Source organism: Megascapheus bottae, chromosome 18 (genome assembly GCF_031878675.1).
Source record: "Megascapheus bottae isolate mThoBot1 chromosome 18, mThoBot2.hap1, whole genome shotgun sequence".
Lineage (NCBI taxonomy): Eukaryota > Metazoa > Chordata > Mammalia > Rodentia > Geomyidae > Megascapheus > Megascapheus bottae.
In genome coordinates this window covers 2,799,662-2,824,744 of record NC_143526.1, presented here as the reverse complement: position 1 = coordinate 2,824,744, position 25,083 = coordinate 2,799,662, and the positions used below count along the sequence as shown (strand labels likewise).

At 39.0% G+C, this 25,083-nt stretch overlaps 1 long non-coding RNA gene across 2 annotated transcripts in view; it reads right to left on the bottom strand.

Moving 5' to 3' along the window:
- LOC150050010 (uncharacterized) overlaps positions 1-8,042 on the bottom strand; it is a 258,763-nt gene extending 250,721 nt beyond the window's left edge. For both annotated transcript variants that reach the window (XR_016538559.1, XR_016538558.1), the window contains exon 1: positions 7,806-8,042. This is a non-coding gene — a long non-coding RNA (uncharacterized LOC150050010). The remainder of the gene's footprint in view (positions 1-7,805) is intronic.
- Between the last annotated feature and the right edge of the window lie 17,041 nt (positions 8,043-25,083).

The following is a 25,083-nucleotide window of genomic DNA, read 5'->3' as shown; positions in this document are numbered from 1 at the left end:
TGCTTATTCAGCTCTACATTTCTCATCTGTGAAAGTGCAATGGGACAGGGTAATAGAACAGACCTGATGAACCACACTTTATACTCTATTTTGTTAATTTCAAAAGTCCTCGTGGAAGCTAATGAAATGTTGAAGTATCCATATTTTTTTTAAAAACCATATATTTTTATTGTAATTAATAGAAGGGTTACATTATATTCACCAGACAGAAGGTGCATTACTTCACATACATTGACACCCTTTCTCATGTCTTGGTCCCCATTTCCCTCCCCCCACCCCCACCCCTCATCTTGTTTTTCCCCCTTCCCTATCCAACTTCAAATAACCAAATATGCATATATACAATATATCAGATAACCAGGTGGAATACTGTAAAAATATGAGATAACCAAGGGACAGCAAAAGAGATAAGAGATAGCATAGTACATTAAAGACAATAATCACTCATTACATGGCTTTTGTTTCTATATCCTGGAGGTCCTTTCATTTATCCTCATTCTATATGGTCTTAAGGATCTAGGTTTTGTTCTATTATAAATCTCTGCTAGGAGAGCCCAAAGTTTCTCCTGATTATGACAAATTAGGGAAACCACTGAGCCTATGTTCCTTTGAGTCTGGCTTAGAAGTATCCATATTTTTATATGCTTTAGTTCTAACACATTAAGTTGGTAACAGGTTCATTTTGTAATTAAGAATTTTAAAATATTCTTGTGCTATTTCAAAGATACACTAGTTCTTTATAAAAGTAACAAAAATTGATGAATGCAGAAAATATTTCATTAGTTTCCAGAAAAAAAATACTCTCAATCTTTTGTAAAAGACGCTTATACTCTCATAATAACAATTATGTATTTCTTTGCGTTTTTGTAATTTTACATAAAAGTTATTTTCTATTTTTTTTTTGCCAGTCCTGGGCTTGAGCTTCAGGGCCTGAGCACTGTCCTTGGACTTTCTCAAGGCTAGAGCTCTACCACTTGAGCCTCAGCACCACTTCCGGCTTTTTTCTATGTATGTGGTACCGAGGAATGGAACCCGGGTCTTCATGCATGCTAGGCAAGCACTTTAACCACTAGGCCAAACTCCCGGCCGTTATTTTCTATTTTTATTCAAATAAAAATATTTGTGCATAAAATGTAAAAATAGTAAATGAGAAAAATAAAACTATTATACAATATTAAAAAAGTCCTTGTGTTTGCACATAGAATTAAGGATCAAGAAGTGGTCATGGTTAGTGGTGCATACCAGTAATTCTTGATACTTAGGAAACAAAGGTAGAAAGTCTTGAATTTCTAGTCAGTCCAAAGCTAGTAAGATCCTATCTCACAAGCAAAGTATGTTTTAAATGAATTAAGTTGTAGGGCAGGTAACAGAATGTATGTGACCCTAGATTCAAACCCAAATGACACAAAAGGAAAGTACTTTTTTAAAAAGTAAAGACAACGTTCTCTGTCCTTTCTGCATATAACCAATAAACCCTATACATTTTTTTCAATATTCTTTTTAATGCAATGCTATTAAATGTATACTCTTATGTAAATTTCTCTTTCGCTACCTCTCCTTCAATGACCCTCCTTTTTCTCTCTGTTTCTTCCTCCCTAAGAGAAGAGTGATGAAGGCTTTTTCAGCCAATAACATCCATTTCCTTTCATCAGAAAACATCCTGATTTGTTTTCCCAGGACCTATAAAACCCCTCCAGTGAATATTGCTGGCCAAAACCTTCAAGGAGGATAGCTTGCTTCCCTACCCCCACTCCAAATCAGATATCTGATGGAGTGAGAGTAAAAGGATTACTTTTCATTCTGGGTCTTGAGCAGACTGGCACAAAAATGAAGAATGACTGGAACAATTCCTCTGTGAATCTGGGACACATTTCCTCATTTCTTTCTGCCTAGAATATCAGGACTTCCCTTCTCTCAGCATTTCCTAAGACTGTTTGACAAACAAAAATCTGTTTTTACAATTTTCTTCTGATTTTGTAATTGCTTTACAACAAAACTTAAAATCTATTTCTCTTGCTTGTAATCAAAGAGCCCTAACTGAGAAGAAAAAGGATTAAGCTAACAGGGTATATCACTGTTATACAGTTTGCCATCTATCTCACTAACTTCAGGCACCTATTTTTTATATCCAAGGGATGACAATCCATATGCCTCATTAGAATCCGACACATATCCCTGGGACTGAGGTAAGGTCTGAGCCTTTCCACATGAGCTCTCCTCACCTTCTCTTCTAAAGAAAGAAATGTCTGTTGATGAGTAAGGATAACATTTTGCTAACTTCTTACTCACCAGAAAAAGACCTGGAAATCATGATAAGAACCCTACCACTGGTTCCCAAGTTAGCCTGACTACCAAGCCATATGTTTAATTTATTCCAGCTCTAGGATGCTTTGAGATAAACTGATAATTCCAATGGAGGTTAAACACAGTTTACTCTCCTTTTCAAGACCTTTGACTTCAATAATAATATCTAATTGTTATTAGCAATATTGAGTATTCACTATCTAAGAAGTATTTTCTTAAAGGATTTTAGTTGCGTATGGTAGTTCGAGCCTTAATTACAGCTGACAGGTATCGATAAGGTGGATCGTGGTTCCAGGCCAGACCACGCAGATTTAACCTTCTCAAATAATAAGTGTGACATGATGATACACATCTGTGTTCTCAGCTTTGTGGCACACATGTGTTGGAAGATCCAGGTCTGAGATCAGCCCCCAAAACACAAAACCCTAACTCAAAAATAAATAGTTAAAAAAAAAAGAGGATGGACCTGTGGTTCAAGTATGATAAGTATGATATACCTTGAATTCAAACCCCAGTACTGAAAACACACACACACACACACACACACACACACACACACTATCACACTATTATGGTTTCTATCTTACCTAAGCCATACAATAATCATAGGTAATTGGCACTAGAACGATTGCTACTTTACTAAAGAAAAGACTGGTATTTGGTTAGAAAATGAAGACATTGAAGTGACTTTCACTCACTCCCAAGATAACCAAAATTAAACTTGGGTTTTTCTGATGTCATAGTCAACAATTAATCACTGTATCATCCAATCTAATGTGAGAAAGTTTTTACTTCTGGGTGGGAAATGAGAGTCCACATGGCTAATGGTGCAAAAATGAAAGAGAGAGATTCCATTATATTTCATCCTATGAACAATCGAGTCTTGGACTCCTGCGTAGATGGTCTTAATCCCATTCATTGCCTGTTCTCCTTTGCTTGCTGCTGAGACTGCAATCCTCCACATAGATAGCAAGCTAATGGAAAACAGGAATATTTTTCAGATTAGAATTAAAAAAAAAACTGGGTGCTGGTGTCTCATACTTGTAATGCTAGCTACTGGAGTGGCTGAGATTTGAGAATCATGACCCAAAGCCTGTCCACATAGATATGTTCATGAGACTCTTATTTCCAATTAACCAGCTGGGAGTGGAGCTGTAGCTCAAGTGCTAGATAGAGTGGCAGCCTTGAGTGAAAAACCCAAATGAGAGCATCAAGTTCTGAGTTAAAGCCCCAGTACTGGCATCAAAAAAAAAAGGTTGAAAAGAAGACTTTCTTGTGAACAGTTGCCAAGACTTCTGGTTCATCCAGCCTATTTGAGAATCCTGATCCTCATAATTTTCAAGCCAATTCAAACCATGAGATAAAAGGAGAAGCAAATAATCACCATGAAGTTAACTCTGAGTGAGCTTTCAGTCAGAGCGCTCATAGAATTCTTCTAGTAAAAACAAGGACTTTAATACGAAAGTAGAATGGAAATCACCGATATTGCTGCATGCTTACAACAGACATTACTGAACAGCTAAGCCAATGACACTATGCAAAGGTTATGTGCTATCTATGCTTTGACATATGTATATACATATAGATATAGAAATAGATATATAGATATGCTAGGGAAGGTTGAATATGAGTGTACAGAGCTCTGCCTCATTTTTGTAACACTTCTATAAATCCAAAATTATTTCAGAATGAAAAGCTTAAAAAATTCATTGGGGATGACATTGATCAAAATGCATTATAGTTAATAGACTATTGAATTGAAACCCCATCATACAACTAAAAGTTATAAAATAATAATTTTTAAAATTCAATGGACCAGTTGGACAAGAGATTGCCAAAGTCATCTTCCTTAAGACTAATGTTTCATGACAGAATTGATGATGGAATACAATGAAACTGAGAAATTCTGAGTCATTTTCATCAACGTAGTAACATTGGTATCAACAATTCCAAATCTTTCTAGTCCAGAGCCACACAAAAGAATAACATATCCTGCAAACCAAGGCTTTACTTAGTAAGAACTGAACTACAACCAAAATGCTTCATCATGATCCTTCACAGTGGGCCATAAAAATGTTCCTTTATATAAAGTATCATGGTAGAAGATAAAGATGTGTGAAGAGGAGTAAGGAGGAATAGGTGGAGAAGTTACAGGGGTGAATGGGAAGAAAGAGAGGATTACTTATTGATAAGATGAAACTAAAGCACACAAGAGTCATTCCTTTTACTCATTTGGAATCTGTGAAAAAGAATTTCTCCATGTATGTATAAAGTAATATATTGGAATAGTCTTCTAGGCAGAAATTGTTTAACCAAAAGTTTATTCAAAGTAAATCTCAGAAATGTATATCCAAGAGTTATTTGATAGAAACAAAGTATGTTGGTAGAATTTTAGAAGTCACCAGAACATATATTCAGAGCCTGAAAAAATTTGGTAAAATACTTTTGAAGGTGATCAAATCCAGAATCAAGAACAATTTCAAAATTTAAAGTTCTCTTAAAATGTATATAATTTTTAATCTTCATTCTTCAGAATAGAATAAAAGACATTTGCCTAGCTTAGATCTTCTTTTCAGATGAGAGAACAAGCTTGAAATAACATCATAATAATAAAAAATATTTAAGTGGGAGCCAGATGCTGGTGGTTTATGACTATAACCCTAGCTATTTGGGAGGCAGAGATCTAAGAATCAGGGTTTAAAGCCACCAGGCAGGAAAGTCCTAGAAACAGTTACCTCCAATTAACCACAAAAAAAGCCAGAAGTGGAGGTGTGGTTCTAGTGGTAGAGCAACAGCCTTCAGTAAAAAGATAAGGGACGAGCCTCAGGGAACACAGTTCAAGCCCCACTATTGGCACAGAAGAAAATATCACTGGGGTAGTTGAATTCCACATTGTCTTTGCTTTTTGTAAAGGTTTAATATGAGAGCATACAGGAAAATATATGGCCAATTTAGGGCCTTCTCAAACACAAAGAATGAAAGCATGGGTAGTATTCAGTCACTGTAACATTTTTTTCAAACAGAAGTTTTTAGTGAATCACAGGTCATATCACAAAGCATCGGTGTAAAATAAAATCCCTTAACTGACCCATTTTCCTAACCTCTTCTCATAACACAGGTATTCTGAGGACATGGGTGCATGAAACTACAATTTACGAAACAAGCTAATCTGGTAGTAAACTCACATTTCATTTCCAGCTAGATCACTGAGGTAAATTCATAAGGAAATTAATCATAAATCCAAATCTGGGGAAAATGCCATTAATCCAATACTTTCTTCTCAAGAAAGTTGCATCCTATGTAAGATGCTTTTACATGTGGGAAGATTTAAGATAAATAATTTGTGCTTCAAAATGTATTAGTTTCATAACTGAGAAGAAAGCATCATGGTCCAGTACATCTCTCCTTTACTGTTTACAAATTCTACCATGATTATGTATTTACCTCATGCTAAACAACCACATTGCCAGTCATCATTCTGCTTCTTGAGCTTGTATTTGAGTAGAATAATCTGGTCAGACACTCAAAGGCCTTCCCACTGATAATCAAGATGTTGTTACAAAAACAATTAATTTATGCCTTGACTTAATATCGTTTAAAAACAAATCAGTTAACAAATTCTGAAACATAGCTACTGGAGAACGCCAGAGACAAGCATAGGGTTAACTCAAATGATTTCTAGGTTAAAAGGAAAGAAGCAATGTAATTTCTAAGGCAAACACCTGGAGGAAAAAGAAGTAGTATTTTGTTTCCACCTCGAAAAATTACAGACAAACATGAAGCAAATCACATCATTGGAATACTCAATTATCTGAACATACTAATTAACTAAATGCAATCAACTTGCTTTCAGTCCTTTCCTCACCTGCTGAAATATTTCTAGTGTGGTTATTTCTCACAACCAGCAAAACATTAGATAGCCTGCAAAGTGCAGTAAAGAGAAACAAATAAGCTCAGATTTTGCTGATGGCAGGAATTTCTCATGCTCTGGGCATATGAACCAACAATATGGAAATGGAAACATTGGTAGTATCTTTTAATTCTTCTTTGCATCCCTTTTAGAAAAGAGACTCAAAGTTCAATTAGGTAATATGATGCTCCATTATGGTTATTTCATAAAACAGAGCAGTCATTTAAAGGAGTAAATATGCAGTTTTGACACACTTAACTATTCATGAAATCAGTAGTGACTGGAAGACTGAGACTATCAGAATATTAAAATTCGTCATAGTTGTCCCAAAGTAAATCTTGAAGGCATTTGTAAGGAGTCCAGCTCCTTGTAGGATGCCATTTAGATAACAGTATTGATTTTGGTAAATAAACAACAATTTTAATTCTTACTACAGTTTCAAAAATGCAAAACATTTGTACACTTGTTAAATGAATATTGTAATCCCAACACATTTCAGGAGTTTGCTTAATCTATTTGAAGAATCTGAGGGAAACTAAGGCCATCTCCAAAAGCTCTTAAAACAGTAAACTGTCTATTTCTCTGTACACTTCCTTATCTAAGTATAAAAGTGGAAAGAATGATCGACTCTTCTTTAGTTTGAATATTCTGATTTACTGAACCAACTTTTAGTTCCCCAATATCAGCAGCTAGTTTCAAAACATTTTAGAGAATACACGTGTTCACTTTATACAGATAAAACTGAAATGCACAAGTTCCCACAAAACTAAACTGCCAGGGTGTGTGCAGGGACCGCCCAGAGACAAAACCACACTAAGAACGCTTATGAATGTTTCCAAGGCACGACTTTCTATGCCATATCCTCTCTTTACGGATTCCCCGGGCACAAGAAAACACCCGCACCAGAACATGGCATTTGAGCCCCTTCTTACTGAAATCCAATTACCTGAAGAACTTCTAGCTATCCCAGGGGTTTACAATGACACAGCAGGGCTGCGAAATTTTCGCAGGGTTCATTCATCAGCTTGCCAGGCAGTTGGATCCTCCAACAGAGAGGATGTCAAGTGGAGAGGATGACCACCTCCACGTTAGGCTAGGTTAAGCCAGGCTACCCATTCTGCCAAGGAGCCAAACTTTCCTCTCATTGTTACCATCTTTACACTGATGTCACTTCCCTCCAAAGAGTCTCACAAGCCACTTGGGCAGCTCTGGAAGACACATTTCCCCCAGATCCACATCATCCGAATAATCCCGCTACACCGTGGAGCAAGCAAAGGTCGCCACGCTGGCCGCTCTCTCCCGGGCGCTGGGCTCTGCCCTTAGCATCACACCGCCCCGCGCCACAAGACTTTTCTCTACACATCACGGATCAGAAACCAGGACAGACTTCTGCACATGCCTTTCAGTTCCCAAAGTCACTATCGCCATGGATCCTCGGAAATCCCACGCCTGGTGCCACATCTGCCACCCCAACCCCCCACGCAAACGAAGTAAGGGGGGTTGTGGGGAGCGGAGGGGTTCCGTGCCAACCCTACCAGAGCTCCCTGCTTTGGTTCCAAACATGTCACAGCGGCCACAACTGTGGACCTACCTTGCTCTCCCCTCTCTCGCCATTGGATCTCCTCTCCGGATTGGGACCTTCGCTGTCAGCGCCGGCGCTGTCGCTGGGCAGTTCATCCTGAGCCAGCTGCGACGATGGCAGCGGCGGTGGCTGAAACTGGGGCTGGGGCTGGGGTGGCTGTGGCGGCGCCTGGCAGGCTCCGCCGGCCCCCTGGGCGCGGGGGATGGGCTCGGGGCCGGGAGAAACTCCCTCCACATCCATCTCCATCTTCCCATTCACTGGAGGGCAAGACAAAAGCGGAGCGGAGACTTGGCCACGGCGCCCCGGCGGCTCCTCAGCTGCCCGTGGCGCGCATGGCTCGCCGAGGAGGGGCCGCCTCCCGCGCGCCCCCCCTCCGCCACCCTTCGCCCAGCGCTCGCTCGCGCGCGGCGCCTTCGGATCTCCTGCTCGGCTCCGGCGCTGGCGACGGCGGCGTCTGGACCCGCGAAGCGCGAGGAGCCGCTGGCCGCCGCCGCCGCTGCCACCGTGTCCTTGGAGCGGTGGCCTTCAGGCGTTCCCCCGGCGGCAGTCCCGCGAAGCCCAGCCTATCCCAGCCGCGACCTGGGCACCTCCCCGCCTTGCCTCCGGGTCCCAAGCCGCAGCTCCCGGCGTCTCCAAGGTCCCCGGGGCTTCCTCCCTCCCCTGGCAACCTTTGGAAACAAAGTTGCTGCAAGAACCAACCAGATGGCGGGGATCTGCCTGGAGAAACTGCTAAGAATTGGGGGTGTAAACTGGAAGTGAAAGCCAGCATCCCCACCTGCCGAACGACGCCGACCCCCGCCGGAACCCCTTCCCCGAGCCACTGTGATCAGGGGACAGAGAGGTATCAGATAGCCGCAGCGATCTAGGAGAGCAGGGCTGGTGGCAGTCGAGACCACCAGAACCCAGCTGACCCCCACCTCCTGGTCCCCCGACCCTCACTTCCCTGCCTGATTCTGTGTGCCCCGAGCCTAGCTCCATCTGCTCTGGAGCCGGCGGTGGGTAAGGCAGCTCTGCACTAGTGGAGCAGCGAAGAGCTGGCAGTGCCAAGCAGGAAACCCACCTAACCTTGCCTTAGGAGGATAGCGGGTTAAAACCAGGAAGGGGTGGGGCCCCAGTGGAATCTGGGTGCCCTGCACCAGTTTGGCTTCAAGGTAAGCCTCTGGAGAGTCAAGGGGGGAGAAGGAAGGGTATCCTTGCCAGACTTGGGGAGAGGGATCACCTTGGTCTTTCCTAAGTGTCAAGTTCTCCATTTTCCTGGGAGCTGGGCAAGTCTCCAAGATGCTACAATGACCCCAGGGGCAGACAGTGAGCTGCATCTATAAAGACGGACAGAGATGACAGGGAAATTCTCAGACGGAGCTCACTAGTTGGGGAGGTACGTTTACCCACCTGAGGCCTTTATTATTGGCGATTTTGGGTCCTTGAGTGTCAAAGGCTTAAGAGCTGGGCTGATAGACTCACACGTTTGTAAATCCGAGCCCTGGTAACTAGAGGTTATGTCTTCAGGCTCCTGAGAACAGAGATAATTGATCCAGTTACTCGGGTTGGAGGCTTATTGCCATAGCTTCTGACTACCAGCGGATGGACACTTATCTTTGGCTCTGGAAGTAGTAGAGAACAGCACCAGCGAGGGTCACGGCTCCCAAATCTTGGGTGACTCTTGTCTCCTAATAGTAGCTTCTGAGCTTAAAATATTGTCATCATCACACTAAGATCTTAGCAGCTTCCTGTAACTCTTCAGTCACTCGGGGCCTACCAAACCCTTGTCTGCTTCGTTGCAACCCATCATTTTCCCTCACACTTCTACTTCTCACATTCTTCAGCCTCAGCTGTCTCTGCCCCTCTGGCAGCCTTCTTACCACTACTACATCTTCTCTTCATGATATTAGTTCAGTTCTCTTTGAATAACAACAACAACAAAAAGTTCAGATAAGCAAGGAAAGAGAATCTGTGTGCAGGAGCCTTTTATTGGGGCTGATAATATACCACAGGGACACAGTGGCAGGGCTTCTCCGGGATAACTGGGGAAATGAGCCATACAGCTTCATTATATAGCCGGAAAAGGGCCATGACAAGGGTGCAGCATGCAAATGTGTCACTGTAATTTACACCAATCACAGTATAGCTTCAGGTTCCACAAATCGCAGGCCTTATTTAAGCACCAATCACAGGCCTTCCTTGAATTGCACTCCTCATAAGCTTTCTGTTGAACCACCAGGGGAAGTGATTCCTGCGTTTTCAGTGAGAATAGCTACAGAATGAACCGGGTCATCCAGAGTTCAGCCGAGCTTCATCTTGAAGTGATGTCTTTCAAGGCCAGTTCTGGTTGATTGGAATATTTGTAACTGGAGCAAATCTTCCTAAAGGAATTGTGTCTTCAGCAGCAGCTGTGGTTGTAATAGTCTCCTGCAGCTGCTAGAATGTCTACTTGGTGATAGGAAAGGTCCCAAAACAGCCAGGCAGAAGGGCTGACAGGCCAGATGCCAAAGAAGGACTGCTTGCCTTACATTTTCCACTCAACTTTCCCAAAATAAGAGCGGGGTCTGTCAGCTGCCATCTGAGGGATCTAAGACTTCAATCTCAACAGTTTTGCTTGTTCACTGGAAAATAGATGAAATAACACCACCAAAAAAAAAAAACCACCAACAAATATTTACAATATCGTAACAAAACTCAAGCCTAAATTTAACATCACTTAGAGGCACTCTTCAATGGAAAGAAATAGAGGTTATTAAGAAACTGTGACATTGATCAAGGTGTATTTTACTTATAAATTAACACGTTGAACTGAAACTCTTTTGTACAATTTCTGCATCTACTTAAAGATAATTTAGAAATATTATTTAAGTATAAATTTAAATATTATACACATACATCATATAAATAAAGAGAATATGTTAAAGGTTAAGAAGAAACCATGGTTCTAAGTATGGAGTTCTAGAATGCCCCCCAAAAGAATCAACAAGGAAGCGAGATAGTCACATTTTTTCTAGCAGAAAGTAGCTTTTTCTCTTGACATATACGGTAAAACAGGATAATACTGGTCAAATAAAATGGGAAAATTACACTTATGATTGCTTTGAATTTAACTTAAAAACAGCTTTTATATGCAAAATATACTATCTCAGTAAGTGTAGTTACACAAGATCATAGCTTACATTTTTTCTGTCACTGAAATTTCTTTACTTCTGTAAGTATGGCAAAAAATTGTCACTTTAATCAATATAGACAGCATTTGGTATAAGGCAACCTGAACATGCTTTTGGAAAGAAAAGAGTTTGAGGACAGAATTACACAATTTCTTTTTCTCCAAGGTTTCTTAAAAAACAAACAAACAACAGCAACAACAAAAACCTTTCAAGCTTATTTTCTTTATTGAGCACTTGCTAAAAAATAAAGTGTGTTTTCTTAATCTGAAATTCACTATATTTTTAAACAACATTAGGACCATAATGTACCAGGCCAGAAAATAACTAGGGCTATTTTCTTTTTAAAAATGTTATTTACTCTCCATTTCCTCTCCAGTAAATGCTAATAAACCAACAAGCCTTATAGGATTTTTATTATAGTGAATTAGATTATCTGGGTAATGTGCTTAGCAAATTATATAGTACAGGATGCATTCATTGTCTATTATACTGGGAACAGTAAAATGATATAAATTTACATTGAGCCTTTACCTGGAAGCCTTGATTTAGAGGGAAATAAATATAGGTTCAATTAATCTTTACTCAGGTTTTCTAATTTTTACATCTTCATGAAACAAAACTCTATCTGAGGACAGAAAGAAACTAAGAGTATGCAATGAAGTTTTGAATTTGACAGATTTTCCTTCTGTAATGGAGAAATAAAAATCACATGTCAGTTACAGACAGGCATTAGAAGAGCTGACTGTTATTATTCTTCCATGTTCATTACTCCCAAAATGTGTTTGTGAACTTCTTTCAAAGCTTAAATGAGGATTAAATCAAAAGAAAGGTAAAATACCTCAACTAAATTTGGTCTAAATTTAGCCACATGCTTTTAAAGATTCCTATTAAATGCAAATATTTTTCCTCTACCCTAGATTTTTTTGGGGGGGACATAGATTTTTTTTAGCATCTGTCGTAAGTAAATATGGACTCAGAAAATATATTACATTTCAAAACTGTTGATTGCACCTAATTATGCATGTAAATTGCTACTTCAAGCATGCAGACAGCTTGTAACATTTTAAAAATTTTGCCCTACTAGTCATCTGAGGTGTTTGTGCTACTGTTTCTTTATTGCCTGAAATGACTCCATATCTCCATTAACATTCCATTAATGATAAGCTAGTGAATAATTTTCACCTTTTGCTCTCTCGCTCTCTCTCTCTCTCTCTCTCTCTCTCTCTCTCTCTCTCTCTCTCTCTCTCTCTCGCTCTCTCTCTCTCTCTTTCTCTCTCTCCCTCTCTCTCTGTCTGTCTCTTTCAAATAATTCAAATTAGTAAATCACTATCTTCTTTAACAAAATTCTTGTTCTTTCTATATAGATCAGACCAGTTGAGTTTTCTGAGTCACTAAATTGAGGTTTTACAAAGTAGTTTCCAAGGAAAAGAATGTCATTACCTCATTTAAGTAACTGTAACCCCTGTACATCACCTTCACAATAAAAAATAGCAATAAAAATAAAAGAAATATGCTCTTAGAACCACCATCTATCTAATGCATCTGCACCTGCACTTAATAGTATCCCCAAGTGATTCTCACTACATTTGAGTTTAAAAAGCATCACTGTAACATAACACAAGGTTGGAGCTTTCAACATTGTACTTATCTTTGGTACATACTGCTTTCTCCAATGCAATCCAAAAAAACTCATTAGGAAACTACCAGGCAGTAACCTTTATGGTTAAAATATTCTATTCCCCACAGCACTCTCCTGCCCCGCAGGATCTTTCAAGAGTATAATGGAAAACACTTGACTTAAGAATCTAAAATATGGCGGGACATCAGTGGTACATACTTGTAATCCTAGCTACACAGGAGGTGAGATCTAAGGATCACTGTTCAAAGTCAGCCTGGGCAGAAAAGTCCATGAGACTCTTATCTCCAGTTAATAACCCCAAAGCCAGGAGTTAAGCTGTGGCTCAAGGGGTAATATCCAGCCCCTTAGTTCAAGGCCCAAGAACAACACACAAAAGAAAGAAGGAAAGAAAGAAAGAAAGAAAGAAAGAAAGAAAGAAAGAAAGAAAGAAAGAAAGAAAGAAAGAAAGAAAGAAAGGAAGGAAGGAAGGAAGGAAGGGAGGAATGAAGGAAGGGAGGAAGGAAGGAAGGGAGGAAGGAAGGAAGGGAGGAAGGGAAGGAAGGATCTGAACTGTGGCATACTCAAAGAAGGATGATTGCAATGGAGTAATTCCTCTGAACAACTAACAGTTTAACAAAATTAATACCAAGAATCTAGAACATACATTGTGGGAGAAGAGTAATGTCAAAAGGAGGAGGCAGACAAAGGGAGAAAGGAAGGGTGGGTAAATGTAGTCATAATAGATAATGTACATATATAATAATGGAACTATACAAACTGATGGTGTGGATGGGTGGGATTGAGAGAGATAAGGGACAATGATGGAAAGGATGACATTGATTAAAATGCATTGTATTCATAAACTGACATATTAAATTGGAACCCTTTGGTGCAGCTACAAAAATATAATAATTTTTAATTTTTCTAAAAAAATAATGTATCTTAATTATACCTCTCTCTCCATATATATAAAGTACAGCATTTTCTTAGGCTGGGAGCGTGGCCTAGTGGCAGAGTACTTGCTTAGCATTCACGAGGGCTGGGATTTGATTCCTTGGTTACCACACACATAGAAAAAGCCAGAAGTGGTGCTGTGGCTCAAGTGTTAGAGTGCTAGCTTGAAGAAGCCCAAAGTCAGTGCCCAAGTCCTGAGTTAAAGCCCCAGGACTGGCATTTTAAAAAAGTATAATGTTTTCTAAATTGGCCAGGTGTCAGTGACTCATGTCTGTAATCCCAGATATTCAGGAGGCTGAGATCTATGCAGAGAGGTTCAAAGCCAGTTAAAGCAAAAAAAAGCCCATGACACTCTTATCTTCAATAAACTACCAAAAATGTTGGAAGTAGAGCTGTGGCTTAAGGGGTAGAGGGCATAAGAAGCTTAGGGATAGTGTCCAAGCCCTGAGTTCAAGCCCCAAGACTGGCACCTTGGCCCCAAAATATTTTGTTGGTGATGGGGGAGTGCTTGAACTCTTGTCCTGGGCACTCTCCCTGAACTCTTCAGCTCAAGGCTAGTGCTTTACCACTTTCAGCCACAGCACCACTTCCAGTTTTCTGATGGTTAATTCCAGATAAGTGTCTCATGGACTTTCCTCACCATGCTGGCTTTGAACCTTGATCCTCAGATTTCAGCCTACTGAATAGCTAGGCATGAGCCACTGACGCCTGACAAAATAATTTTTAAAAATCTAAAATAACAGGCCAGGAGTTTGGTCTAGTGGTAGAGTGCTTGCCTAGCATGCATGAAGACTCTGGTTAGATTCCTCAGTTCCACATACTTAGAAAAAAGCTGGAAGTAGTGCTGAGACTCAAGTGGTAGAGCTCTAGCCTTGAGAAAGTCCAAGGACGGTGCTCAGACCCTGAGCTCAAGCCCAGGACTGGCAGAAAAAAATTCTAAAAGTATTATCACTTTATAAAAAGATGTAAAAAATGTGTATTTTTGGCCTTCTACCTGAATATCAAAAAGTTTCACAGTTTCTCACTGCTAGAATTATCAGTCAATATATTCTGCAACAATATAAGCATATGCCAATTTTATTAATGTTAATGAAATGACAATCTAATGAAGTCTCAATAAATAATGTGTGATAAGTTTGTTCTATTTTATAAAATATCAGAAATTGTAACTTTAAATGTTTCTTTTCAAACATGTAAGGACATACATCAATAAATTGTGTGTGTGTGTGTGTGTGTGTGTGTGTGTATGTGTATGTTGGTACAGGGGAATAAACTGAGGGTTTGGGTCACTGTCCCTTAACTTTTCCATTCAAAGCTAGCATTCTACCACTTGAGACATCACTCCATTTCCAGTTTTGTTGTGGTTAATTGGAAGTAATGAAAGTAAGAGTCTCTTGTATTTATCTGTCCACTCTGGTCTCAAACTGTGATTCTCAGATCTCTGCCTCCTGAATAACTAGTATTAAAGGCATTCACCACTAACACCCAATGAAATCAACATTTTAAAAGCTCCTGGTACAATAGATCTCACTTTTCATGCACATGAAACCACTTGTAGACTGTTACAATAATACAGATTTAGACTCAGCAGGCCTTGAGTTGGGCCTGAGAATCTACATTTCTAACAAACACCAATATGATTCCTATGCTTCTGGTCTCCAGGATTTAAAAATTTGCTTTGTTTTATCTACATCAAATGGTGCTCAAAATTTACTGGGGAACTTTAAAAATCATTCTGTACCAGACTGAAATTCAGCTAAATTAAATAGAGCCTCTGGAGGTGGGATTTAAGCATCAGTGATTTTAAACCTCTCCGGGAAACTACAATATATACCAAAGTTTGAGAAACATTGCTATCATTAATGCTGAAGATGTGGTCAATAATGGTATCTGGGAGCTTGTTATAAATGTAAATTCTAGTACCTCATCCAAAGCCTTCCTGCTAATCAGAAACTTTAGTTGAGGAGTTTGACCATCTTTGTTTAAGCCAGACCTGATCGTAAGGCTTACTCATGTTTGAGAGTACATATACTAAATAATCTCCTATGGCTATGTGTTTGATCACTAGAGAATGTTAAAAATCTAATTTCCCTACTAATCAAATAAACAAAAACACCCAAGGGTAAAATTTAGCTTAGTATTTTTCAAAAATTTGCTTAGGGGATTCAGTTGTGTAGACAGGTTGTGACATAAGCTTGTCAAACTTTGTGTGCGTACGCATGCACACACACACACACACACTAAATTTAATAGTAGCTGGCCAAATTACAGTGACAAGCTTAGCTCTACTGTATCTTTGAGAGATGTAGAGGTTAACAAACAACAACCTAATCCCAATTTCTTCATCTCTTGGCTCTTTATTCTGAGAATCTGCAGAATTCTTAAGAATAAAGTTCTAATTAATAAGAGAAAACTACAGATACCTTTATTCTACTGGAGCTTTCTAGGGCTGGCCTCCTTGTCCAGTGGAACTTTCTGCAATGATAACAGTGTTCCTTTCCACTCTTCCATGACACACCACCTGCCACATGAGGCTTTGATTAATGTGTCTGAGATACTGGATTTTAAGTTTATTTATTTCAATTTTAGCATATTCATGTGGTTAGTGGCTTTGGTACTGGGCAACACAATTTCAAAGTAATATTTTCAAAGTAATTCTTCCTCTTGCTTAACCTTTATTCAAGTTCTGAGTTTGAAAACAGCTCAGCTTTTGTATGTATTAATCCCTAGGATGAAAAACAGTTGCCTTACCACCACATTTACATAATTACATTATACTTCTTATTTTGAATGAGAGGATTTTAACCTGAATTAAATGCCATCAAAAGTTGTCAAAACTACTTTCATTGTATGCATAATTACATACCTTTAACTTTACAGCCTTTTCAAAAGTCAACACAGAGCACATTTAGGAACTGCCTTAAAGAAATAAAAGAGAAAAGACTGAAAATGGATTCACAGTAGAAGATGCATAAAGGCAACATCCCCCTCAAATCTTGTTGTTGATAATGAAAACTACATACATTAAAAGTATAAGTATTCTGATAGCAAATGTCAGAAATTGAGAAGGTGAAGATTATATCAAAATGCAAGATGAAACACGAAACAGATTATGAAGTTAACATTGCCAGATATACCACGTAAAATTTAATAAAAATGTACTTAGTCCAATTATAACTGCCAAATATATATGGATCAAATCAACTAGTGATATAAAAAACAAGATAAGAGTAAAAAAGAGAAGGAAGGGAGGATGTGAAGGGAAGGAGGGAAGGAGGAAGGGAAGGAGGGTGGAAGGAAAGGAAAGGAAAGGAGGTGAAATTTTTTTAACAGTAATCTGAAAATAGACACTCAGCCCTTTGATCTTTACTTTAGAGTAATGCCAGCAGCAATCAAAATAGTGCTATCTCACTTTTATTTAGTGTGCTTAGACCTCACCCACTCGAATCCCCAAAACAAGTCTGAAAGAGACTAATCTCTCAAGAAAGATATCATTCAGGATATTCAGATTGTGCTATCTGAGTAGACAGAAAAGCAGAAGAAAAGAAAGAAAATTACTACTTAAGAGAGAAGGAGACAGAATAAAACTTAACCTTTAACCCAGAGTTTCAGTTGGGGTCCTCACTTATCAAATTCCTGTAAGAGAAGATTTCAAACTAAACTTCAAGGAAGACAAATGTAGTAAAAGCAATAACAAAATGTATTCAGAATAGTACAGTTTATTAAGAGAAGAGAGAATACACTCCCATAGGGGAGAGGAAATGATATGAAAGAGAAGATCCAGGACATATTTTTTGTATCTCAGCTTTATTGGAGTTTAAGAATTTTGGATCATATGAACTTATCATGATAGCATTTTTATCAATTCTATATTATTACAAATCCTCCAACAATATTTCTGCAATATGAATATACCTTTTTGTTTTTATCCTTTTTTGCCTCTCTCCATTTTGGAACAATCATTGCTTTGAGGGAAAAAACAAAATCTTTCCTTATCCCAAACTTTCCTTCCAATCTAATCTAATCTTTGCATCTTCTACTTACTGGTTCCTTTGTGTATCTTTTTCATCTGAACATAGTTGCAGATACTATTCAAACTTTACTGTCATTTGAGTATTTTACAGGGTCTTTTAGGTATTCTTTCTTTGGCATAAGTTATAAGTTATTACATTCCAACTAGAGCTTGCTAATATAATAAAATTTCCAAATGACCTTGAATAGCAAAACTACCTTAGCACAAGCAATGAGACAGAAGGAAGAGAAAGTACAAAATCTTCATATTTTAACTCTGTAGTTGCAGGTAAAAAATACAGTTATTCTGTCTTCTCAAACACAGAAGAGAATTACATTTCCACCTTTGGAAATGGGTTGCAGAAATGTAAAAATAGGCAGTGTGTACCCCTCTTGATGTCAGAATCAAAGAAAAATGAAATCACCTGCTCCTGAGTGTAGATCTCATCAAGTCTGCTGGCTTGACGTACCAAAATATGTCACCAGATTTGGGCTACTCATTCAGAAATCCAGTTTCTAAGAGAAGAAAATTCAAGGGTAGACAGAGAGGAGATTTAAACAGAACAGGTTCATTAAGTCTAATCAAAGTGAAAGCAAAAAAAAGTGCCAAGGTCCAAAGACCTCAATTTTTTCTTGGGGCCTGAAGACAAGAGGTTGGTTCCTCCTGGAAAACTGGATATGTGCATTAACTTCAGGATACTGAAGTTATAGATGCCATCCACTTCTATATATGAGAATGGGGAAGATTTTGGCCTTGGATGTCAGACTCATGCAGTTATTTTCTTCAACTTGTAAAAGCTATGGGTATGCAAGACCCTATTATACGTCACAAAGCATTCCCTTGTAGCCGTATAGAATGTTATTCCTTATCAATATCTAAGTATGCTTTTAGTCATTAGATTTCCTAGCTCCCTGCTTGGCCACTATGACAAGCCCTTTTCCTTCGAAAAAAAAATGGAACTATATACATCTTCCGGTAGGAGATTAACATGCAGAAAATTTTTGTTTGGATTGAACCATACCCAGTTGAGATTCACAATAATCCCCACAAAAGAAATTCTGTTGCTAAAGGCAACCACCTCACTTTGTACAAGGTCACTTCTAGCTAGTGCAATGAATGGATTCCTGTGTTTCTCAGCAAAGAAAACTCCAAGAAATGTAAGTACAACTTCAGGAGGGTGGTGAGGAGCTGTTTAAATTTAAATTATCCTGGCTTTGATTCAGACACCAGAAAACCTCTCTGACTCAAGGATCTCCTTTTCCTCAAAGGGCAATCTTCTTGATAATCAACCTAAAAATGAGTGGGGGGGGGTGGAGGAAAAGTGAAGAGGACAAAAGACATCCCTCAGCAATGGGATTAAAAGCCTACATTTACTTCTGTGTTTCTTCTAAGATTAACTGACCACACCTACCAAAACAACCTATTAAAATTCAATTAAAAACCCTAAATTAATCTATGCAATTATTAAAGGACTTACTATGCATTACTTATCCAAAGATACACATTTCTTAAAACTATAGGTGCACTTTATAGGCAAAAACTCCAAAAGAGTGTGCTTAATGAATTTAATTTCTGGGTCACCAGAAAAAAATTCAGTACATTTCCATTTTAACAGCAGTCACATTCTGCCTAGGAAATGTTGGGATGATTATGCGTCAGTGAGTGGATCCCTTGACTTCCTGAAACTTGTACAGAAAGAGAGCCTTTCTAAGATTCTAGACTTAATTGGTACTTCTAAATGCTTAGATAGGGCCACACTCCCTTCTAGTATTTGCGCTCTCTCTCTCTCTCTCTCTCTCTCTCTCTCTCTCTCTCTCTCTCTCTCTCTCTCTCTCTCTCTCTCTCTCTCTCTCTCTCTCTCTTTGCTGGGGGACTTGAATTCACCACCTGGATGCTGTCCCTGAGCCTCTTCGTGCTCAAGGCTAGTGCTCTACCACTTGAACAACAGTGGCACTTCCAGTGTTTGAGTGGTTAATTGGAAATACAAGTCTCATGGGGATTTTCTTCCTGGGCTGACTTTGAGCTGAAATCCTCAGATCTCAGCCTCCTGAGCAGCTAGGGTTACAGGTGTGAGCCACCTGAACCCAGCTCCCTATACTCTCTTTTGATCATTTCTCTGCCTTTTCTTATGATTTGACCTTGCCAGCCTGGGTTCCTGACTGCTTTTCTAGGCATCTTTGCTCCGTATTTGCTTCATCCACTAAGAGTATAGTCTTTACCTTGTAAACAGCACCAGCAAGGAAACTAGTATATGAGCTGAGTCACAAAGATGACGCAGGTCGTAGTCTTTACCATGCAAATAGCACCAGGTATGTGAGTGTGAGTGGTAATTTAAGTGATGCTTTTGCTGCACCTGTGAATTAGCTAAAAGCGGAATAAAAGCTGGTTCTCAGATCCCCAACCCTTTCTACCTAAACCCTTTGATGTAGGCCATTCTCTACTGCAGTCATTTTCTAACCACCTTCAGCTCCAGGAGAAAATGAGATTGATCAGTAAGTATCATATAACAAAAGGCAAACTGCCTCCTTCAGACAGATAATACCTTCTTATCATTTTGCAGCAAAAGATAAAACTTCCCCGAATGGAACTCCAAAAGCAACAGACAAGTGACCAGGTGTCTTAGAGATACTGAGATAATGGCTGACTAGGCCATACTTATGACCTGGGACTTTCCTAAATATGTACACCTTGTTTTACACATCTTCCCTGCTCTTCTCCCAATGTAACCTAAAGCAAATGTCTGAACCTTTGAAGATGTACTGAAGTGCCATTTAATACATTTCCTTTCTCTGACCTTCACCATATCTTTTTATTTGGCACAGAGGGGTCAATGTCCAAACCTAAAATGAGGTGGGTCTGGATTAGAAAACCCCAATTTCATAAATATACTGCAAAGTACTATGAGAGCACAATGAACATCAAAGGTAGTACAGTGACGTAAGTGTACTGTCTGAGACAGGGTTGTACAGCCCAACCTGGGCTGTATATCAAATTAATGCATTTCAAATGCTGGGATTACAGGCATGTACCACCATTCTCAAGTCTCTCCAAACCAAAGAACATGCATAATCAAAATAGGCTTCCTATTACTAGTAAAGTCTAAGTTGGAAGATAAAGCTTTGTCTATAAACCAAGAGTCTATTTCTGAACACCAGAAAGAAGCAGTAAAATCCACACAATTATAGCTGTGTGGGCAACTTTCCTGAGATTGCTAGCTTCTAGAAAGTAAAAGAAAAGCCAGAAAATTCAGTTCATTTTTTTTTTCCTCCAATTCACTGAGCAGATAAAACACTGCTCCTGGAGTGAAGACAGGCCAGTTAAATTCTTTACAAGTGTAAACAAACACCAGAAGTGAAGAAGTGTACACATTTTGGGGTTTTTTTGTATTACTGTTGGTGGCGGTGGTGGTGTTTGATTCTGCTTTTTTTTTCTCTTTAGGAAGAGGCTAAAGGGGAAGTTCAGAAAGCAAGAAAGGAAGGGTAACAAATACAATCACGCTAGTCAGTAGATACTATGTGGAAAATGTCCTATGTGACTTGTGGACAGGGATGGGAGGGGGGAGACTGGGGGAAAGTAAAGGAAGGGGTGACATTATCTATAAAAGAAATGTACTCATTACTTGACATATGAAACTATAGCCCCTCTGAAAGACACCTTAATAATAACAATAAAATTATTACCTAAAAAAAGAACTGAAGACAAAGTGTTATTTCCCTCAAGGGAATTCTTCATCAATTTCAGTTTTACGTCTCATCAACCATATCCCAAAATTTCCTGCCTGGCATAGGAGAGTTGGGTAGGCCTTCACGAACAGTTCCTTGCCTTTTTATTGGCTCACAGGTCCTGTGTGGCTGCTAAGCCACCATCATTTTTATAGGCCACACTGTCCTCAATTGCAGAACTAACCAATTAGGTCCTAAGAATGGTTGGCCAGACTTAGCACCTTTAGTACAAAGCTGTTCAGAGTTAAGTCTCTGCTTCATCTGTGATTAGTATCTCATTTATTTCTCCAGAGCAATCCAGAAATTTTACATAAGTGTGAGAATTGCAGGGCTATGTACTGGGATTTGAACTGAGGACATTTTCTTTGGTAAGCAGGCACTGTACCAGTGAGCCATACTTCCAAACTCCCTCTTTTTATTTTTGGGATAATGTATAGAGGGGTTACAGTTACATTCATCAGGTTGGAAGTGCTTTACTTCTCACACATGGACACCCCTTCTCATGTTTTTCTATCCATTTACCTCCCCCCCAATCATCTTGTATTCCCCCCTTCCCTATCCTATTTCAAATAAACAAATAAACATATAGATAGATAGATAGATAGATAGATAGATAGATAGATAGATAGATAGATAGATAGATATACATAATATACCAGGTAACAAAGTAAGATACAGTAACAACATGAGATTAAGCATAAGGGCAAAAAAAAGAGAAGAGAAATAACATAGTACGTTAAGAACAACAATCACTCAAGATAAAGCTCTTGTTTCCATATCCTAGAGTTCCTTTCATTTAGTCTCATCCTATATGACCTTATGTACTAGGTTTTGAGCTATTGTAATCCTCTGCTAGGAGAGTCCTAGGTGTATACTAATTATTACAAATGAGGGAAACTCCCTTGGAGTCAGACTTACTTCATTTAATATGATTTTTTTCAAGTCTTTCCATTTCCTTATAAATGGGGGGATCTCATTCTTTCTGGTGCTGCATAGAATTCCGTTGTGTATAAATACCACATATTCTTGATCCATTCATTTACTGAAGATCATCTGGGTGGTTCCATATCTTCACTATGGTAAATAGTGCTTCAAGAACATCATTGTGCTAGTGGCTTTAGTATGTCCTTGTTTCTGGACAATTGGGTAAATGGCAAAGAGTGGGATTTCTGGGTCATCTGGGAGTGCTAGGTTTAGTCTTTTGAGGAATTGCCATACTGCTTTCCAGAGTTATTGAATGAGTGTACCCACCAACAGTATAGTAGTGATCCCTCCTGGCCACCTCATCCCTGCCAACATCTGTTGTTATTAGATTTCTTGATAATGGCTATTTTAACTGAGGTGGAATCTCAAAGTTGTTTTGATTTGCATTTCTTTTATGGCCAGAGATGTCAAGCATTTCTTGATGTGTCTATAGGCCATTCTTATTTCCCCCCTTATTTTGTAGAACTATTTTATTTATTTACTTATTTTGGTCCTTGGTGGGGCTTGGACTCTGTCCCTGGATGCTGTTCCTGAGCTCTTCAGCTCAAGGCTACCACCCTTCTTCTTGAGCCACATTGCCACTTCCAGTTTTCTAGTGGTTAATTGGAGATAGGAGTCTCGTGGACTTTAGTGTCCAGGCTGGCTTTGAACCATGATCCTTAGATATCAGTCTCCTGAATAGCTGGGAATACAGGCATAAGCTGAGCCCAGCTCAGTGTAGAACTACTTTTGAAGTAGGGTCTTATTTCCTTTTCTAAGCACATATCTAAACTGTTATCTATTTTAGGCTTCCTATATGACTGGAATGGCTAGTGTCGATCAGAGATCACCTTTCCCATCTTCGTGAGACATTGTGGACTTTTCTGCTTAAGCTGTGCTCAAAATATTGTCCTATCAATCTCAGCTTTCTAAGTATCTAGAGTTACAGGAATGAGCCATCGGCACCCACCTAGGTACCATTTTTATTGCAAGTGCTGAATAAATATTACATTTTCCTAATTTGGCTTTTTAAGCCACAAATTATCTTTCATTCCCTTGAATATCATATTTTACAAGACCCACCTCATATAGTGTCCTGTGTATGATAGAAACTAAATAAATGTTTGAGAATGAATATTAAAAACCTTTTATGTGAAGGCTTACAAATGACCTTGCCTCTCATCTTGGAGAATTTACTCTCAAAAAAAAAAAAGAGAGAGAGAGAGAGAACAAGAATAAGCTATCTGAGCATAGGCTTCCCCAGTTGCTCTTTTTCTGTGTCTTGAACAGGACTTGCCATGGACTTAACAATAATGGTGTGTGTGTGTGTGTGTGTGTGTGTGTGTGTGTGTGTGTCAGTTTCACCAAGAAATTATAGAAAGAGTAATTGTAGCTTTGCAAGTACTTCTTTTGAGTCTTCAGTCTCTTATTTATGAAATGAGGAGCTTATAATTTCTTTCAACTCCAAAACTCTCATATAACTATAGTAGGTGTTTTCTGACCAATTAAGTACACACTGGCAATAGCAAAAGGCAAGTGAAGGTAGAAAACTCTTGGTAGTTTTTTTGTTTGTTTTTGCCAGTCCTGGGCTTGAGCTCAGGGCCTGAGCACTGTCCTTGGACTTTCTCAAGGCTAGAGCTCTACCACTTGAGCCTCAGCACACTTCCGGCTTTTTTCTATGTATGTGGTACCGAGGAATCGAACCCAGGTCTTCATGAATGCTAGGCAAGCACTTTAACCATTAGGCCAAACTCCCGGCCCCACTCTTGGTAGTTTTAAAAAATATACTTCCATTTTCATTACTTGATACTAGATCTTCTGTTTCCATGTGTAGTCATTAGTGTCCCATCATTATACTTGATCATTATTTGTACTATGTTTTGACATTGTCAGTCTGGTTTATGACATCAAATCCAGTCAGTTTACAGAATCATCATCTATGGTGTATTTGTTCTCCTAGAGCGTTTTGTTTTTTTTCTTCTTTTTTTATTTACCTAAGTATGGATTTGATCAGATGTTTCTCTTTAGGGCATTGTTTGATGTTTTCTAACAAAACTGGGACAAACCCCTGGGGCAAGATTTAAGCACAGTGCTTGTTTGTTTAACTATCCCCAACATTCTTTAGAATGACAAAAAGTGTACATATGTTTCTAGTCAAGTTACCTACTAATGTAGTGTTTATTCTCAGCTCCAAACTCTTGATTCCCATTCTCCAGGATCTCTGGTCAAGGATGCTGGCAGTAAAAGTCTATATGGAACACAAGGAGAGGGCCTTGATGAATTCTACTCCTTTCTGTCTCAGTAGCTCCCACTGCAACTCAACTCTTCTGTGTCTCCAGCATCTGTCAAACTTAGCTTTGCTCAGTAGCCTCGGGTCTTGCTGGAAAGCAAGAATTGAATTTCCAGATTCTAGGATAAGGTAATATGCCTCATCTTTTTTTGTACTTTCCCACTTTGGAGCTAGAACCAGCCTCCACTATCGACAACCATGCAATGGGTAACCAATTCTATCGTAGTCCCTTTTTATTGAAGAGTGAGAGTGGTGTATGCTTCCCACTAAACCCTAAGTTGTCTATGTAACTCATTTTTGAAAAGATGATTTTAATTATAATAAAATTTACAAAAATAAAATGCACCATATCAATCATATGAGTGTACTTCTGTGGCGTTAAGTGAACATTCATGCAGTCATCATCACCTTTCATCACTAAAACTCTTTTCTTCATTTGTACTCATTAACAACTCCTTGTTCATACTGTCCTGGCTACTACTATTCTACTGTCTTTTTAATGAATTTGATTTCTTTAGGTACTTAATATAGATGGAATCATATCAGATTTAACTTTCAACTCATTTTCTCAAGGTTCAT